At 33.5% G+C, this 19963-nt stretch overlaps 2 long non-coding RNA genes across 10 annotated transcripts in view; one reads left to right on the top strand and one right to left on the bottom strand.

The window, feature by feature from the left end:
• The window catches only part of LOC102152190, an 80480-nt gene that overhangs the window by 43037 nt on the left and 17480 nt on the right, over nt 1–19963 (bottom strand). The gene's annotated exons all lie outside the window — the stretch shown is intronic.
• LOC111096362 overlaps nt 1–19963 on the top strand; it is a 56396-nt gene that overhangs the window by 35453 nt on the left and 980 nt on the right. For 4 of the 5 annotated variants that reach the window (XR_005361079.1, XR_005361082.1, XR_005361078.1 and 1 more), the window contains 2 exons: nt 5714–5870; nt 17791–17877. This is a non-coding gene — a long non-coding RNA (uncharacterized LOC111096362). The remainder of the gene's footprint in view (nt 1–5713; nt 5871–17790; nt 17878–19963) is intronic. The other variant, XR_005361080.1, reaches the window with a different exon arrangement.

Raw genomic sequence — 19963 nt, forward strand, 5'->3', positions numbered from 1 at the left:
GTTTAATTTGGCCAAACTTCTATAATTTCCTGTTAGTCTGAGGATTTTTTTTTAATCTACTAGAATTCCTAAATTATACTTGAGACATAGGAAACTTTTCTAGTAGATATACCTATAGGTTTGGAACATTTTTCTTGCACTTAAATTTATTCTATGACTTAAAAGTTTTTATTAAAGATCTTATTAAAGACTACCTGGTTGGTGTACTTTTAGATCTATAGTTAATCTTATGTAGGTGTTTGACAGTCCTAAGATTATACTCTGTAATCTACTAAATACTTAGGGAAGAAAGTAACTCAACCTCTTTAATCATAAAATGAGAAGCCTCAACTTATAAATGACAAGTCATAATGACTAAACCAGGAGGTTATTGGTCAGAATCTAATTCTGTCACAAATACTATGAGGATCCTGGTTTTCCCAGTTCATAAATTCTGTAGTTTACTAAAACTTTCCTTCATAGTAATACCAGCCATAATAAGCCACCAAACCACATTTGGGAACACAACATAAGGAAACCTGGTATCCTCACCCATTTCCTCTTCAATAATACAGGACATACTGAAATTGTGTCATACTACACGCAGCCTTAATTTTCATGGTTTAGGTGGGCCTTTGAGAGGTTGACTCCACTGAGAATGGAGAATTCACCAAACTTACATACTTCCCTGTGTCAGTTACCAAAGGCTTGATCATGTGTCAGTCATAAATACTTCCAAATCTCAACAAAACAACAAAAGTATATTTCTTCCTTGTGCTACATGTGTATTATAAGTCAGTTATGGGTAGAGAAGGGACAGTCCCCTAATCAGCCAACCTAGTTCTCTAGGTTGATAGAGAAGCTTCAATCAAATTTTGTATGCCATTCCAGAGAAAATGTTATTCCTGAGGTTTTGAATAGCCAAGTAAATGCCTAGCATGGGAATGTCATGCATCACTTATGCTCATATATAATTCACAGGCCAGAACTATTCAAATATTCCCATTCAAACATAAGCAAAACCAGAAACAAAATCCCACCATTTCACCCAAAAGGGGAGGGGAATAGAGATATTTGGCAAACTGCAGCAATGAACTACTAATCCTCCTTTCTATCTTTCAAAAACTCACCCTCCTTCCCACCCTAAAAATGTGTTACCTCCCTCACTGCTTTCAAGGAGTTCATCTAGTTCCTACACTAACCCAGAGTCCAGGAAGTCAGAAAGAGATGATAGTCTTTACATGAATTCTGGGTATGGCTCCATATCCAGAAAGTTGAGCAGAGGGTTGTTTTAAGTCACAAAAATTATCATTTCTTGGGGTGCATTCCACAAACTTAGCCTCCTTATTCTACCTTCTACCAAGATCCATGTAATAACAATTTCACAGAGTATTTTCGTTTGTTATTTGTTCAGATACACGTTTCTCTATAACTTGAAAACTTTACATTGTGTTGGGCTTGCCAGTTTTCAGAAGAAAAGTCATGCACATACACAGTGATGATTACTTTAATTGATATTAAGAAAAACAGGTGATAAATTACATTTATCTTGGCAATGAGTATATGAGTGAGTGTAACTACTATACTTCTGATTTCAACCATGCAAAAGGATAAGTGCTAAGCAGACTTTGTTGCTCAAAATCTTGTATTTTATATTGTACACTATTTACATTAGAGATGAGTGGCAGTTGCCTATTCTAACTCACCTACTCTCCCAATCTCTAGACCCTCTATTTCTTTTCATTGTTCTTTGTTCATCTCTTCCTTGTAGTGTTTTGTAAATACAGACAATAGTAATGAACAGATTGCTTATATTCTGACCTCTCCTTTTGGAATATAACTCCTTAGGTACATTTGTTTTAACACCATTGCAGGCAAAAGTTTACCCAATGTTTTTCCACTGCATTACAAATTCCATTCTCCAACCCTTTAATTATAGTTTTTGCTTTGCTTGCCAAATCATCTGTAATTGATTGTTACAGTAGCATCTCCGATCCAGGTACCGATTTCTACATCAGTAAGGATAGGCTGAATTATGCTATTGTAACAAAAAAAATTGCAAAATCTTAGTGGCTTACCATAATAAAAATTTATTTCTTGGTCACACTATACTTATCAAAGATAGAAAGAGAATTCTCTCAGGATGATGGGAGTAGGCACAGCCTTAAACATTGCTAGTTGCCATGGCAAAGATGTTTTAGAAAGACTCAAAAAAGTAATTAAATGTTCAGTCTGGAAGTAACATTCTCGTTAACCATTATTAATCACATAGTTACAATAATCTATGAGAAAGCCAGAAAATGCAAGTCTAACATGTAAATAGAAGGAAGAAGAATTAAAAAATATTTGGTGAATAATCACAATCACCAAAGAAAAGTGCTCCTCAAAATGACCTAAACCAGATCTGGGGGAAACCTATATACTCCAGGTGCAAGATACATAATTGAAGGGCATACATTTTAAGTTATAGCCAAATACATAATGAGTCAGCAACATCAGGCTACTAACTCTTACTAAAGCTAAAATAGATTTTTTAAAATAGATTTAAATACTGACTTTAGGCTTTAATTGAAATTTCTCATTTGAATAATGACAAATTACATACTTCCTCCATTTAATGAAATTTTATTGAATTGTAAAAACATTTCCTCTAGAAAATGGTGATTATGGAGTAATAAGCAATTTTAATATTTAGAAAAAATTAAATATGCATTGCATATGTATCACTTACATTCCATTTTAATCATTACTTTTCATATATAATTTTTATACATATTGTAGATTATAAATGCTTCTCTGAGTTATATTTTATATTATTTGATTATTTACAAAAGACTTCAATAGATGTTAAGAAGATGGTGAAATATTACATAGAGCAAAATAATTGTATTAGTTCTCATGCAATGCATAAATCATATTAATGTGTTTATTAATTTTTATAAGAGGAATACTTTGAAGTGTTTGTTGTTTCTGTACATGCACAAAAATATTCCTAATATTATCATTACAAATCATAAATATGTATTTAATATCAGCATTCATCTTTATATAAAATATTTTTGAGGATGGAATTGTGATTTGACCAAATGTATATACGATTTTGTTTTTTTCTGAGTCTTTGACACTTTAAAAAAAAAAACTGAAGTAGAGTTTACACAATGTTACATTAGTTTCAAATGTACAACACAGCATTTCAACTTCTCTATACCTTATGCTATGCTCACCACAAGTATAGCTACTATCTGTCACCATACAACACTATTATTATATCTTTGACCATATTCTCTATGCTGTACCTTCTACCCGCATGACTTATTCATTCCATAAGTGGAAGTCTGTATCTCCTACTCCCCTTCACCCATTTTGTCTATCCCCTCTCCCCTCTCTCCACATATGAAAGAATTTTGTCAGTAATTTAACATGACTGATTCAGTTCATCCTGGTCATTCCATACTAAGGTCCCTAACCTTTCTGTTCTTGGCTTCCTCTCTTCTAGCTCTACACAATCTGGGAAATCATTCTCATTCACCTGTGAAGGCTCCTGACTCGTTATTTTCAATCAAATCTTCCTTTAGATTTTCAAATACAGCTATCCCATATTGGTGTTTTATCTTGATGCAGAGTTAACACTTTAAATTGAGGGGGAAAAATATTCCAGCTTAATGAAATTTTAGATCTCTGCTACAAGTTGCAGAAGTTTTTACTTCAGAGGAGTAAAGTTTTTTTTTTCTTCTGAAAGCATTATTTAGATTATAACCTACTTTTAAATAAAGTATTTTCTAATTTTTTGGATAATTCTGGGTTTTGTAAATCCTTAAAAAACAGGCATATAGTTCAAAGAAAACTATTAAACTAGCCATGAAAATGACTAGCCATGAATTCAATGGATTCTTGAATGTCAAATAATTCATTACTATGGATTGAAGTCCCTAGTACATGCTTGCTCTTCTTGCTCTATTCAGGAATTTCAAGATTAGGTTAAACTCTTATTAAATTCTTACCTTTGCTAGGTCTTTTTTGTGTGGCATTAGCATCTTCATGTACAAATGACTAACTCACTGATATTTAATAAGCTGATGTCAAAGATGGAATACCTACTTATTTTTTTAATGATGAGTAAAGATCACCATTTGGAAACATAAAACTCTTCTTCATTCAGTGTTCAAAATTAAATTGTATCCGGTTCATGAAAAGGTATATTTACTTAGTAATTTAATTGATGATATTCTCTGCCTCTATTTCAATCAACAGCTTAATCCATAGTGAATAAAAAAAGAAACATGTCTTCAGTCACTATTAGTTTACTAATGACTTAGAGGGCAAAACATCATGATCATTTGTTTTTTCAGGAACATAACTGGTAAAAATTCTTGTCCTTAGATAGTTTTGCTCTTCAATGATATGTATAAATAACTTTCGAATATGTATAAATATGTATACAATGTATACATATTGTATACAATTGTATTGTATAAATATGAATACAATGAATATGTATTCAATGATATGTATAAATAACTTTCGAATATGTATAAATAACTTTCGAATCTAGAGGGTTTTTTTAGTAATTTACCTCCCCCCCCCTTTCTGGTCAAACAAGAACTTCTATGGTAAAATAATAAAAATTGAATTTAACTATAAATGACATTAAGGATGGAGTAAGCAAGCAAATTTATCATCTTGTTAATTTTCCTAATGCCCCCCACAGATTGACAGACACGTAAACTACTCTCTCTTTTGCCTCTTTTGCCCATGCCTCACATTTGTCTCAGTGTCCAATTTGTTCCTTCACTTTACACACAAATAGCACCAGAGGCTTATTTCCCATTTGTTTATATGTCATGACTTTAGAAAAGACATCTCTGTGAGACTCTGAAATGACTGTCTGCTTCTAATCAAATGCTGCATTTAAACATTTTGTATTCTGAGTTTTTTTCAGAAAAGCATTTGCACAAGGAATTCTCAATAAAACTATTAATGTAATACTATGTACCTATATTTGCTTTCTTTTCATATTTTATATAAATGCTCAGGATTTGTATTGGCTACATTTTATTTTACAAACATAATAAAAGTATTCATTTTACAATTCATTGACTGAATGTCTATTGAGCTCCTTTTGTGAACTCAGACAACATGTTAAGTACAGCGCATTAAATTGTGACTAAATCTGTGAAGGTTTTTGTCCTGGTAAAATCTTAAATGTGATGTTGGAAAGACAGAAATACATAAAATAACAAGTAAATCAATTAATCTGCATACCTTCTGACCTTTAATTACATTTAGAGATAATATCAGAGAGTGATGGGCACACTGGTTGCTTGAGTTTTTTTATAAACAGTAAATCTTAGCTTTAACAATTAGGTTCCTTATACATCAATATGTATTATTATATTACACTGTATATATGGCATATATAACTTATAATTTTACTTTAATATAATATACATATAATATTGCATAAACTAAACTATCTGAATTTCTTTTTAAACATGAAAAGTTATAAATTTCACTAATACACTTTTGATAGTTCTGCTTAAAATATTCAATATCTATTTTGAGAAATGTAAAGGGCTAATTTTTTTTCTTTTAAGCATAGTAGGGTTATACATTATTTCATGGTTTTAGTGAGATGATTTCAGAAATGTATGTGTTTCAAACCTTTCTATAGTTGTATGTCTGGGAACTCCAATATTAATTTTCCAGAGTGATTGATTTTAATTTCATTTTTCAGTGAATAAACACAAATTATATTGGACAAGATTCCAATCTGAAGATCAATAAGTCTTAGTTCCACACTACTGGAAGCTAAGAAGAGAGTTTTGAGAGTCTAAATATCATTTTGAGAAGAATGACAACATATAAGCCAATTGAAAGAGACTTTTTTGAAGGTAAGTGAATGTTAATAATGTTGAAGGGCAATGGGAAAGCAATGGCTTTTTAAGGACAACTAAACTGATGTCAATGTGAAAGAATCTTAGGGACCCAAGAACATGGACACAGTCCTCCCTCAGAGCAATAGAGCACCGCCGTTGAGGTATGACAAGATAACTACAATACAGATTGAGAAAGGCACATGCTGCAAACAAAGCAAGAAAACAGTAGTTTAAAATATGCTCTAGAATTTATTACATATTCCAAAATGTGCTGTTGAAATATTAATGAATGAAACAACCTGAAGAAATTGAATATTAATTCCCTCCCTCTCTCTTTCTGTGTGTAGACTTTTGCCCTCCCCCCCAAACATACCAACATACTGTAGGAAGAACATAAGGCAAATCAATTTCTTCCACTTAACACAATATATATTCTATGAGAACAGAGCTATTGCATGCCTCATATCTCTCTAGCTCTCCATTAGTCCAAACAGTGTCTAGTTCACAATAAGCGGCCAAAATATTTTTTTAAAATATTTTTCATAAATAAATGAACCACTCTTGTGTCAAAAGTTGGAGATCCTAATGAGTATAGCTATAGTTCTTACTATAAGATACAAAGACAGGTGCTCAGAATCCGAAACAGAGAAACATTGATTTATAACTAAACTGCTTATTTTTGTAAGCAACACAAGTAATAGCAAGGATGTTTTGTATGCACACTATACAGTAGGTCATAAAGTATAAATATAGATAAAAAATATACAAAGCTTGAAGTTATAACTAATCTATTAATTTAAAATTGTATTACATTTTTAAATAGTTCTAATTCTCTCAAGCAAAATCATATAATTAGGAGATTATAAAATATAGCCAGTAAATGTTTGACAAGAAAAGTCTATCTAAAAATTCAGTAAGGCAGGACTGAAAGAGTATAATGTCAGAAAAGGAATAAAACATTATACTTTTATCACTTTCTTCAGTAGGAATGAGGTGACGCCTTGGAGAATTCTGATTCCCATTTAAAATTGCACCAAAAACCATTAAGATATCTAGGAATAAACCTAACCAAAGGGGTAAAAGATCTGTACTCTAAAAGTTATAGAACATTTATGAAAGATATCAAAGATGACACCAAAAAAAATGGAAAAACATTCCATGCTCTTGGAATGGAAAAACAAATAGTGTTAAAATTTCTACACTACCCCTAAAACAATCTACACATTTGTGCAATCCCTATCAAATACCACCAGCATTTTCACAAAGCTAGAACCAACACACCTAAACTTTGTATGGAACCACAAAATACTCCGAATAGCCAAAGCAATCTTGAGAAAGAAAAACAAAGCTGGAGGTATTACAATTTCAAACTTCAAGCTATATTACAAAGTTGTAGTCCTCAAGACAGTATGGTACTGGCACAAAAACGACACACAGATCAATGGAACATGATAGGGAACCCAGAAATGAACCCACAACTATATGGTAACAATATCCAATGAGAAAAAGACAGCCTCTTCAACAATTTCTGTTAGGAAAACTGGACAGCAACATGCAGAAGAATAAAACTGGACCACTTTCTGGTGCCATACACAAAAGTAAATTCAAAATGGGTGGAAGACCTAAATATGAGAGAGGAAACCATCAAAACCCTAGAGAAGACAGGCAGCAACCTCTCTGACATCAGCTGCAGCAACTTCTTGCTAGACATATCTCTGGAGGCAAGGGAAACAAAAGCAAAACTGAGCTCCTGGAATCTCAACAACATAAAAAGCTTCTGCACAGTGAAAGAAACAGTCAACAAAACTAAAAAGAAATCTACAGATGGGGAGAAGGTATTTGCAAATGACATGTCTGATAAAGGGTTAGTATCCAAAATCTATAAGGAACTTCTCAAATTCAACAGCTAAAAAGTAAATAATCAGTTAAGAAATGGGCAGAAGACATGAACAGACATTTTTCCAAAGTACACATACAGATGTCTAACAGACACATGAAAAGATGCTCAACATCACTCATCATCAGGGAAACACAAATCAATTTTTTTAAATTTTTATTTATTTATGATAGTTACAGAGAGAGAGAGAGAGGCAGAGACACAGGCAGAGGGAGAAGCAGGCTCCATGCACCGGGAGCCCGATGTGGGACTCGATCCTGGGTCTCCAGGATCGCGCCCTGGGCCAAAGGCAGGCGCCAAACCGCTGCGCCACCCAGGGATCCCCTGGAAACACAAATCAAAATCACAATTATGTACCACCTCACAACTGTCAAAATGGCTAAATTTAACAATGTAAGAAACAATAGATGTTGGCAAAGATGTGGAGAAAGGGGAACCCTCTCACACTGTTGTGGGAATGAAAACTGGTGTAGCCACTCTGGAAAACAGTATGGACGTTCCTCAGAAAGATAAAAATAGAACTACCCTATGACCCAGCAATTGTACTACTAGGTATTTACCCAAAGGATACAAAAATAGTGATTCAAAAGGGGCACATGCATCCCAATGTTTATAGCAGCAGTATTAATGGCCAAATTAGGGAAAGAGCCCAAATGTCCATCAACTTATGAATGGATAAGGAAGAAGTGATGTACATATACACAATGGAATGAAGTCTTGTCATGTGCAATGACATGGGTGGAGCTAGAGTGTATTATGCTAAGTGAAATAAGGCAGAGAAAGACAAATATCACAATTTCATTCATATGTGGAATTTAAGAAACAAAATAGATGAACACAGGGGAAGGAAGAGAACAAAGAAGAGAAAGATGAAGGCAAACTATTAACTAGAGAAAACAAATAGGGTTGCTGGAGGGGAGGGGGTTGGGAGGTGGGCTAAATGGGTGATGGGTTTTAAGGAGGGCATTTGTGATGAGCACTGGGTGCTGCTATATGTAAGAGATGAATCACTAAATTCTATTCCTGAAACCAATAACTAACTAGAATTTAAATGAAAACATAAAACATGAAAAAACCACAAAAACTAATTTCAAACTAATTTTCTATAAACTTAAGTGTTTTTAATCCATATTTCCTAAATCAAAAACAAGCAAACTTAAATCCTATAAATCCTGTAATATACTAAATTAATTCTATCAGTAACCATATAAATAGTTGCTATTTAAGAAATTTAGTTTTTAGAATTTTATATCACAATAGACATATAAAGAAAGTTATCTAGTTTTCTATTTCAAATAGCACAGCCTTATTTCATCTAATTCCCCTTAACAACTGTCTGAATGTCTGTCAATTGGTAAACATGAGAAGCTTTGGACGTGGCCCTAACACATAGAGACAGATGACTTAAATAGATTTACAGAACAAAAAAGAGGGACCTATTGTTCTACTTTGTTTGTCTCTTGTCTGTACACAAATTACTTATGACACCTTTGGATGGATTGCTCAGTTACAGCTTCTGAGAAACTAGAGGAACTTTAGCATCCACTGTTCAATGTGGTTTTGTAAACTCACAGAAGTAATGGAGGTGGCAACTTGGTGTGCTTTTTGTAGGAACTGGTTTATAGAAAGTCCCATAACTTCAATTAAATTTTTTAAAATCTAAGCTCTTTACAACTCCACTTCCATAAACACAGATGAGCTTATTTACCTATACACAGACACCAACACAAACTCACACTCTAGTCTCCAGACACTCTTGAATCGAGGACGTAGGAATTACTTACTTTTTTTTCTGTGCAGCATTCCCTCTGCCTGGAATTCCACTCACCATTACTGTTAGTACCTTGTTTATATCTTCCTGATACCAATTATCTGACCTTGTAGATCACTGTGTGTAAATCTTTCTATGCCACTATATTTTAAATTTGTTGAATGGAATATCTTTCTATCATCCTATGACATTCACATATACCTGGCACATGCTTTCTCAGTAGTTATGAATGATAAAATATGTTTCTAAAATTGTTTAATAAGAGATTTTTATCATTGGATGTATATGTCACATAGAAAGTGATACTCTAGAGGGCAGCCCTGGTGGCCCAGTGGTTTAACGCCACCTTTGGCCTGGGGTGTAATCCTGGAGACCCTGGATTGAGTCCCACGTCGGGCTCCCTGCATGGAGCCTGCTTCTCCCTCTGCCTGTGTCTCTGCCTCTCTCTCTCTGTGTTTCTTATGAATAAATGAATAAAATCTTAAAAAAAAAGAGATACTCTAGAAAAAAAAGAAGTATAAAATCATTGTGTTTACATACTATATATTTGGAGTTATACTAATCTATTCATATGCCAAGATTTTTCAATATTCAACTGTTTTTTCATTTATGTAATTCATATAATTTCAACTTTATATAAAAGTTATCATTTTATAAAATCAGATGTTGTTTATCTGTATCTACGTATTATGTATATTAAATAGATACCATATAACTATGGTATATAGACCCATCACAAAGGAAGTTTCATTTAATGAAATCATAAATTTCACATTGCAGTGATATATTGTTACTGGTTTTTCATTGTTTTATTAAGAAGAATTTTTCCCTATGTGATTTTTTTTTTAAGATTTTATTTATTTGGTACACAGAGAGAGAGACAGAGACAGAGAGAGAACAAGCAGGGGGAGCAGTATAGGGAGAGGGAGAAGCAGGTTTCCCACTGAGCAGGGAGCCCAAAGCAAAGCTCAATCCCAGGATCCTGGGATCATGACCTGAGCTGAAGGCAGACATTTAACTAACTAGGCCACCCAGGTGCCCCCACCCCATATGATATTTTAAACATAAACTTTGCAGTTTTAAAATAAATGTATAACCTAATTATAAACATTAAATATTAGGCAGCCTTAAAGTCAGTGACTATGACCAGAAAATATTAATTTAATAGCCAAAAATTTCCATGTTATCATGAGAATGATGTATTCTTTTAAGTCATGATTTATAAGGAGTCAACAGTAACATATTTTAACCAGTTTCTATTAAGTTTTATTTCTTTTTTTTTTTTTAAGTTTTATTTCTAAAGGTAGCTAACTCAGTGACAGTTTTGTCATTTCCATTTCTGCTCTCGGTTTCATCACTTGGCAATTTGTATGGATTACCCAGCCTTTCCCCAAAGAACAGTGAGGCTTGAATATAAATTAAGTCCTAGAGCATTCTCTTTCAAGTGTAGGATCACTGGGTTAATCTCTACATGAAATAGGCTGGTTGCAGAATGGAAGATCTGCCATGTGGACTAACGCTGGCAAAGTCAATATATTTTAGGGGATTTATCATGACACACTTTTCAAAAGTTTCTTCATAAGAACCCTGTGTGGTCTACACTAATCTAATGACTTTGATTTTGTTTGATATTTAATTGAAACACAGCTTTATCTTGTATCTTTATGTTTTCGGGCAAACAAAGAACTAAAGGGACTGATCCCTTTGGACTACTGCTTTTGGCAATAGATCTGACTCAAAGCATGCACACTATTTCATTATTTCATTATTTCAGTTTGTTTTATTTTAGGTAATAATTCCAAGATGATAACAGATGGGATATTAGGATGGCAGCAGATTAAAGGTTAAAGGAATGGTGGTTAGACATTTTCAAAATAATGCCCACACTAAAAGTATCTAATGAATGATGCAGGATACATCAATCCCTCCTTTTAAAATCTCTATCCCTAGATATGAATATTTAAAGAAGCAGAAAGATTATGTATAGCATAACAATAGGATGTAGCTTCAGGAATATATTGGTATATTTAGAAATCCCTATTTGAATGAGATGCTCACTATTTTTCCACATTCATTTGGGCAATATGGTTTACAGAAAAGATTAGTGGTTGCACAATTTCTAGTGCTCTGCTAATGTTACCAGGTAAAGGGAAAAAACGGTAACTTAAGAAGCAATTTATAATACAGTAGATAAATCTTCTAGCTAGCCAAGGTTGCTTTACTAATACTTAAGGTATTATTTCTTCACCTATTATCACTGCAGCTCAAGGAATAATATCTCTCACTAGCATCTTATTTTATTATGTAAAAGAGCTGTTTTGCCAGAAAAGCAAATCAGAACTGTGAGAAATTTTGCTACCAATGGCTAAACACTGATCAACAGGATACTTCAGATGTGAGGCAACCAGGAAGAAAATTCCATCTCTTTTATCTCGTATGTAGATGCTTCAAGACATACTTCCAGTTGCAAAGTTTCTACAAAATTCCTCCATGTGAACAGACTCATTCATCCAATGAGGAAATGCTCTTTTTGTTAGTTCTTATGAAGCAATAACTCAAAAGCAATGATTTACATTATTTCTTGCGCCACTTGCATTTCTCATCATGTTTGCTTCCCTGGGCTGTACCTCCCAGATCAAGCAATGTCTTATATTCACGTGTCAAACTTTGGTACCTAGATATTATCATCAAATTTGGAAAACATACAGAAATCTTTTATTTATTTATAAGTCTGTTATTTCTCTCTTGCCTTTAATGTGCATTAAAGTGAATGATACTTTCCAAATTTATAGCATTGTTATAGGTTAAACTGTGACACCCCCTCCCCCGCAAAAGTCTATGTTCAAGTCTTAACCCTCAGCATCTCAGAATCTGACCTTATTTGGAAATGGGGTCTTTTCAGATGTAATTAGTTAAAGTGGGGGTCATTAGGCCCTAATCCAAACTGACTGCTGTTCTTGGAAAAAGGGGACATTTGGAGACACACAGTTAACACTATGAAGGGTGATAAAGGCAGAAGGGTGATATTTCTACAAGCCAAAAATGCCAACAACTGCCAGTGATTCACCAGAAGCTGGGCAGGAAAATGGGATAGTTTCTCCCTCACTGCCCTCGGAAGAAACTACCTTCCAGCTTCCAGAACTGTGAGACAGTAAGTTTCTAGTTTCTGTTGTTTAAGCCGCTGTCCTGGTGGTAATTCCTTATGGCAGCCCCAGCAAACTAATGTAATCATTTACATTTCTCTTTACTTAAAGTATTAAACAGAACATCCAATACCATAAAGGACAGCAAAAATGACAGTAGCAATCCATGTTTTATTTCTGACCTTAAATGTCTGTTAAGTGTCTTAAGTGTCTGTAACCCTCTTAATTTAGTTTTTCTATAGGAGGAAATTTTATTCTCCTCCTAGTGTTTTTAGAATTTTAATCTTACTTACATTTTGAAATTTTTCAGATACATTTTTTACAAATATTGAAACCATGATATAATTTTCCCCTTTTTAGGGTATTGATATAATTACATTAGTGATATAGACATATAAAATCATATATAACCATTTTTATATAAACAATTTATAAAACTATTTTTTCAGTTCTTGGGAAAAATCCTACCTGATCACAATGTAAAATTTTTTTTAAAAATTATATTTGGATTTTTGCCATTTATATTAATAAATAAAATCAATATTTTTTCCCTAGTATAATCTTTGGTATAGTGCCAAGATTATACTTACTGTATCAAATGAAAACTTGAGTTTCCTGATGTTTATACTTCCTGGAACAAATTTATTTGAAAATTTCATAGAGCTCGTATTTATAATCATCTTGCCCTGGGTTGATTTATATTTATTTACTCATCATAGGTCTTTTAAAGTTTTGTATTTTCTTTTATTACATTTTCACACTCTATATTTTCTGGGAATGTTTCCATTCTATCTATGCCTTCAAATTTATCAGTACATAATTGTTTGTGAACTTTACAATTTGATTAAAGTTTATTATAATTCTTGTTATTTCTGTTTTCAATCTAAATTATATCAATTAATATTTATTATATAAAAAGATCCCCCAAAACTTACTGACATACAACAAGGCACCATTTATTTCTCTCTCAAATTTATTGATCAGCTGTGGGTTCTCAGGTCTGGTTAGCCTGGGTGATGTGTCTTTTGATTTCAAGCATTTGGGGTCAAGTGGTAGGTCAGCCCTCTCCTTGGTTTGCTGATGGCTGCCTTCTCATTGTGTGCTCACGTGGTGGGACCTTTGCTCTCTGTGTCCTAATCTTTTTTTTTTTTTAAGATTTTATTTATTCATGAGAGACAGAGAGAGAGAGAGAGAGGCAGAGACATAGGCAGAGAGAGAAGCAGGCCCTAGGCAGGGAGCCCGTTGTGGGACTTGATCCCAGGACTCCAGGATCATGCCCTGGGCCGAAGGCAGGCACTTAACCGCTGAACTATCCAGGCATCGTTTGGAGTCCTAATCTTATAAGAACACCAGACATTGGACTAGGGCCCACTCATTTTAACTTAATTACTTCTTTAAAGGCCCTGACTCCAAATACAATGACATTCTAAGATACTAGGGATGAGGGTTTCAATACATGAATTTTGGGGAAACACAATATAGCTCATAATATCTGTATACTGAAAATTATGAAATATTGCTGGGAGAAACATAAAAGACATAAACAAATGGAAAGATCTATCATTCTCTCAGCTCAGAGTTTGCATCATCTACAGTTACTAACATATTCATTCTCTCCAAATTGATCTATATATTTAACACAATCTCAAAAATTCTAACAAGATATTTTTGTAAATGCTTCAAGCTGATTCTAAAATTTCTATGAGAATGCAATGAATTTAAGATGATTAAATCAATTTTGAAAAAGGACTAGGTTGGTGTATTTACACTCGTATTTTAAGGCTAGCTATCAACCTATACTGATCAAAAGAATATATTATTGGCATTCAGAATTCATACAGGAATTCTAGAAATAGACTGCATACATGCATGTGTGTGTGTATTTTCTGAAGACATTTTAAAACGTCTTTTCTTTCTAAAAGACATTAAGAAAGTGAAAACATGCCACATATGTGAATATATATATATATGTATATATATATATATATATATATCTGAAAAGGAATTTTATCTTGAATATATAAAGAACACTTACATAATAACATACCAATAAGAAGTAAAATAACATAAAAGATTAATATCCAAAGGAATGTTTGATGGCAAACAAGCACCTTATCTACACAAATACTTGTGCATGAATATTTATCACAATTATTAATAACATTTCACCAACTGGAAACAACTCAAATATTCACTAAAGGTGAACGGATAAATATATTGTAGTAATCTATTCAATGAAATGGTTTTTGGCAAAAAAATGAATGAATCATTGATTCTGAAAAATAATGATGAGTTTTAAAAAAAATATATGCAGAGAAAAAAAAATGTCATTCACAAAAGACTACATTCTGTATAATTGAATTTATTATTAAGCCCCTGAACAGACAAAACAGACAATCTATGTCAACAGACATCAAAAGGTGGTAGCCAGAAACTGGGAGTGTGTGAGGCAGAAAGAGAGAAACATCACTGGAAAAACAAGAGGGAAACATTAGGGTGACAGAAATGTTACGTATCTTGTTTTGGGGTTGGCTACCTACGTTTATAGTTCTCTAAATTCACTGATCTGAATATTTAAGATATGTGCATTTTATTTTGAAGTAAATATATACCTATTACATATTTATTATCTATAAAAGTTATTATGGATTTGTTGAATACAATAATTATTTTATATTTATTCATACTATAATACTACTTTATTCAAATTTTGTTCAACTTTATAAAACTTCACATTATTTTAGGTCCAGCTCAAAATCCAGTTGTTTTGTAACATTTCTAAATATTTGACCTGCTGCTGTGGTCTCTCCTTTCTATAAACTCCTATCTATACCATAAAATTCAGCACTTAAAAGCCTATGTGATATATTAGTTGATTAGATATATGTGATCTAGTAGAGTAAAACTCTACTAGAAATATAATAGCTTACATTTTTTCAGTAAAGTATTAAGTACTGTGTATAGATTACTGTAATATCAGTTTACAATAAAATTTATTAAAGTATTAAAAGTGAATAATTAAAATTATCTCACAAAAAGTAATTGATACACATTTTAAAATTAACACTGATTTTGCAGATTCATCAAATTTTTTACAGATATCCTATATCATTGAGAGTTATAGACCTGAAGAGTATATTCTATATTTCATTTTTTGATATACTAATCAGTGCCTATTTTAAAGTTGATTTTTTTCACTATGTGATTTTAGGTTTATTTTGGTATTAAACATTTGTAGCCTCTTACTTGTGCTAAGAGTTGAGTATAATAGTGCCTCTGACTTAAGAAACCAAAAAGAAACATGAGTGACCATACTTGCTTAGCATCTCTTAGTACATGCAACACTTTTTTTTATCTTATATTATAATATTTGTGGTAAGCATCTTTAACCAGTACAACTTTTTTTTTCTTTTTTTTTTCCTATACTGCAACCAAGTTTATGCTAAGGAGTTTTTCTATAATCCAGAGCTGTTCCTTTAGGTAAACCATTAAGGTGTAGGGCCTGAAATCATATCACATAGAAAGCTATATATAGAGAACATATCCACTGCCATAAAAAAGTTCTATTTTGATTAAAATACTACTACAGGGAAGCCCTGGTGGCTCAGTGGTTTAGCGCTGCCTTCAGCCCAAGGCGTGATCCTGGAGTTGCAGGATCGAGTTCCACGTCGGGCTCCCTGCATGGAGCCTGCTTCTCCCTCTACCTGTGTCTCTGCACCTGCCCCCCGTGTCTCTCATGAATAAATAAATAAAATCTTTAAAAAAATAAAATAGAATAAAATAAAATACTACTGCAATAAAACATGGTGAACGCATTGTTTCCACGAAAGAGAAAAATCAGGAAACTGAAACTGTATCATACCATTTACCTTTCACATTTTAAAAAATGTTCACTAACATATTTACTAATTGTTTCAACATTTCTTTTTACACTATTTAATTCTCCCTAAATCTATCAGTCTTTATGTTTGATATGACATTGCTGTCACAATGTTGAAATTCTGTCCTCACAGCAGATGGCATCAGTTTAGGGTGTTACCAGCTTCTAATATTTAATTCAGTGAAAAGTCAAGGAAAAAGGATGCAGTAAGATGAATTTTATCTCAAATTATGAAGATTTCATATTGATGGTTACAAAGTTTCATGGCTAAAATAAAAACCTATTAATTCTAATTCTAGATAATCACTTGGAAATCGTGTGCTAATCTGACAAAAAATGGCACATAAATAGGATATTCTTGCTAAATTTTAATCCTGAAACAGACCAGTATTTACCAATAAATAACACTGACAGAAAATGAAATAATGAAAACATGATTCTTTAGGAAAAGGTTTATCTAATAAGTGTTTTACCTAATGGATACTGACCTTTAAGAATTTTTGAAAAGTATAACAAAACATCTAAAACTTTCTTGAGGGAAGGAAAATAATTAAAAGTAAAATGAATAACTCAAAGATAAAAATAATAGATTGCTCCATAATAAGTTGTCCTCTTGAGAGTAATATGCCTACACTACTGATTTAACACTGTAATATGGGGAAAGAATAAAGGCACAATAAACGAATTTGTAGATTATTCATCAATACAATCTTACTCTACTCAACAAACTTTACTCTGTAACAGATATGGTGATAAGTCTTAAGAATATAAAGTGAAATAAATAAGATGCTTGTTCTCAAGGTATTTACACTCTAGCAGGAGAAACACTGCAAATATTTAAAATGACTATGATAACACCCTGACAGAGGTATGCATGGAGATATTTTGGATGTTCAACAAAGGAGGCTCTATTAACACTCATGAGACATCAAGACAAACATGTGGGGGTGCTTTTGAAGGAATAGTAGGTGTTATTCACACATGAAAATTTAAAATGTATTCCATGTAGAGAGAAAAGCATCATAAAAAATGTAGAGATGGTAATGTCATTCTGCATTTGGGACACTGCAGGGGCCATTATAGTCTAGACTAAAGGGTGTAGAAGACAAGAGTAGGACACTGGAGGGTAGGCAGAAATCAGATTATGAAATGCATGATGTACAAAGCCAATATATTTGTGCTTACTAACAAATTTATTCAGAAATGTTTAAGTAAAAAAGTTATATAATTCTTTCCTCTCTTAGAAATATAAATGGCAATTATGGCAAAGACTGATCAGAAAGGCATCAAATTGGAAGAGAAAAATTCACTGGGAGGTGGCTGTAATGAAGGTACTAAAAAAATGAACTTGGACTAAGCTGTAATGGAGGAAAGGGAGACAATTTTAGCAAGGAGAAACTCAGGAATCATTTATAAGTTTCATGTCCAGAGATAAAAGAGATAATGTCCCACCTTCTAGCCTTATGCCACCACAATGGGCACTTTGCAATAGAGATGGAAGAAAAACAAAATTATGGTGGGGATGGAAAAGACTTTGATTATGATACACTGAATGTGACATATTTTTGGAACATCTTCAAATGGTTACACATACATACACCCATACATCCACGCATATGTGTATTAAAAAGTCACTACTTTGGGGGCACCTGGCTGGCACAGTTGGTTAAAGCTTCACACTCCTGGTTTTGGCTTAGGTTGTGATCTCAGGGTTGTGAGACTGAGTCGTGCATTGGGCTCCATGTTCAGTGTGGAGTTTGCTTGAGATTCTCTCTTGCTCTCCCTCTGCCCCTCCAGCTAATGCTCACTCTCTTTCTCTCTCTCTAAAATAAGTAAATAAATCTTTTTTAAAAATGTTACTGCTTTTGTAATCTTTCTAAAAATTAGATTTCTGAAACAGTACTCTGAGCAGGTAAGGGCTTAATTGGAAGGAGAAGGGAAAAAGAAATCTCTTACACTATACATCTTTATATGGAAAGTATCATTATGACAAAAGATGGGGAAAATCTTGGCCAAAACTTTTAATGCTGCTGAAGACAGATAAGCTTTAAAACTTTATTTTAAAAACACTGAAGAGGGGATCTCTGGGTGGTGCAGCGGTTTGGCGCCTGCCTTTGGCCCAGGGCGCAATCCTGGAGACCCGGGATCGAATCCCATGTCAGGCTCCTGGTGCATGGAGCCTGCATCTCCCTCTGCCTGTGTCTCTGCCTCTCTCTCTCTCTCTCTCTCTCTCTCTCTCTCTCTGTGACTATCATAAATAAATAAAAATTAAAAAAAAAAAAAACACTGAAGAGGGCAGCCCGGATGGCTCAGCAGTTTAACGCCACCTTTGGCCCAGGGCCTGATCCTGGAGACCCAGGATTGAATCTCGCGTCGGGCTCCCTTCATGGAGCCTGCTTCTCCCTCTGCCTGTGTCTCTGCCTCTCTCTCTCTGTGTGTCCCTCATGGATAAATAAATAAAATCTTTAAAATAAAAAATAAATAAAAACACTGATGGACTGTGGAATTAATGAGGATCAGATAAACTTAAAATGCAGAGTTGCTTGCCATTTCTGAGCATAGGCTGAAAATGCTGCTTGGCCCAGGCAGAGAGACTTTATTGTTGGAAAGAAAGCAATGATGTTTTGGCAGTTGGTTAGGGCTGGTATGATGGACTGCAACCAAGAGAGCTTCAAATTCATAGCTGGGCTTAACCATAACTTCTGGGTACAGTGAGGAGATGAATGGGATGAACTGGCCAGGCGGGATGAAATCTTCCAGAGCTTAGTAACACTTTAGGAGACAAAGTTCCACTAAAGGAAGGAATCTACCACATACACAAAAATAAATAAATAATATTTTCCTTTATGACTTTTGAAGTCATGTAAGACAGAAGGATAAAAAGCTAAGCACAAAATCTTAAGGGCAGAACTGAAACTCTTGAAGTCCCAAAGGTCTAACATGTCAGAGATCCATTAAGGGTCTTAAAAATACCAGGAGGGTCATCCTGAAGAACAAGAATGACTGGGTCTTACTAAACCAGCAACCTAGCTCTGGTTGCGGTGAATAGACTCTCAGCCTCAAAGGAAAACCCTCTCCTGTGGAAGATGTCATTTGAAGCTTCTATAATTTTTTGTCTAGCTATATAACAAAAACACATAATGTACATGAAATGTTAAGAAAATATGACCAAAAGTCAAAGGAGAGATAAAAGAAAGCAAATGCATAGATAACCTAGTCTCTGGGGATAGCAGACGAGATTTTTTTTATTTGTGATTACTACTTTGAAAAAATATATAGGAAAAGATCAGAAAAAAACTGATTAAAATTGAGGATTTCAACAGTGAAGTAAAATGGATGAAAACGAAAACAAAACAAAACAAAACAAAAACCCAAATGGGTATTTTAAAACTGTAAAATACAACTAGGTGCTTAATG

Source organism: Canis lupus, chromosome 6 (genome assembly GCF_011100685.1).
Source record: "Canis lupus familiaris isolate Mischka breed German Shepherd chromosome 6, alternate assembly UU_Cfam_GSD_1.0, whole genome shotgun sequence".
Classification (NCBI taxonomy): Eukaryota; Metazoa; Chordata; class Mammalia; order Carnivora; family Canidae; genus Canis; species Canis lupus.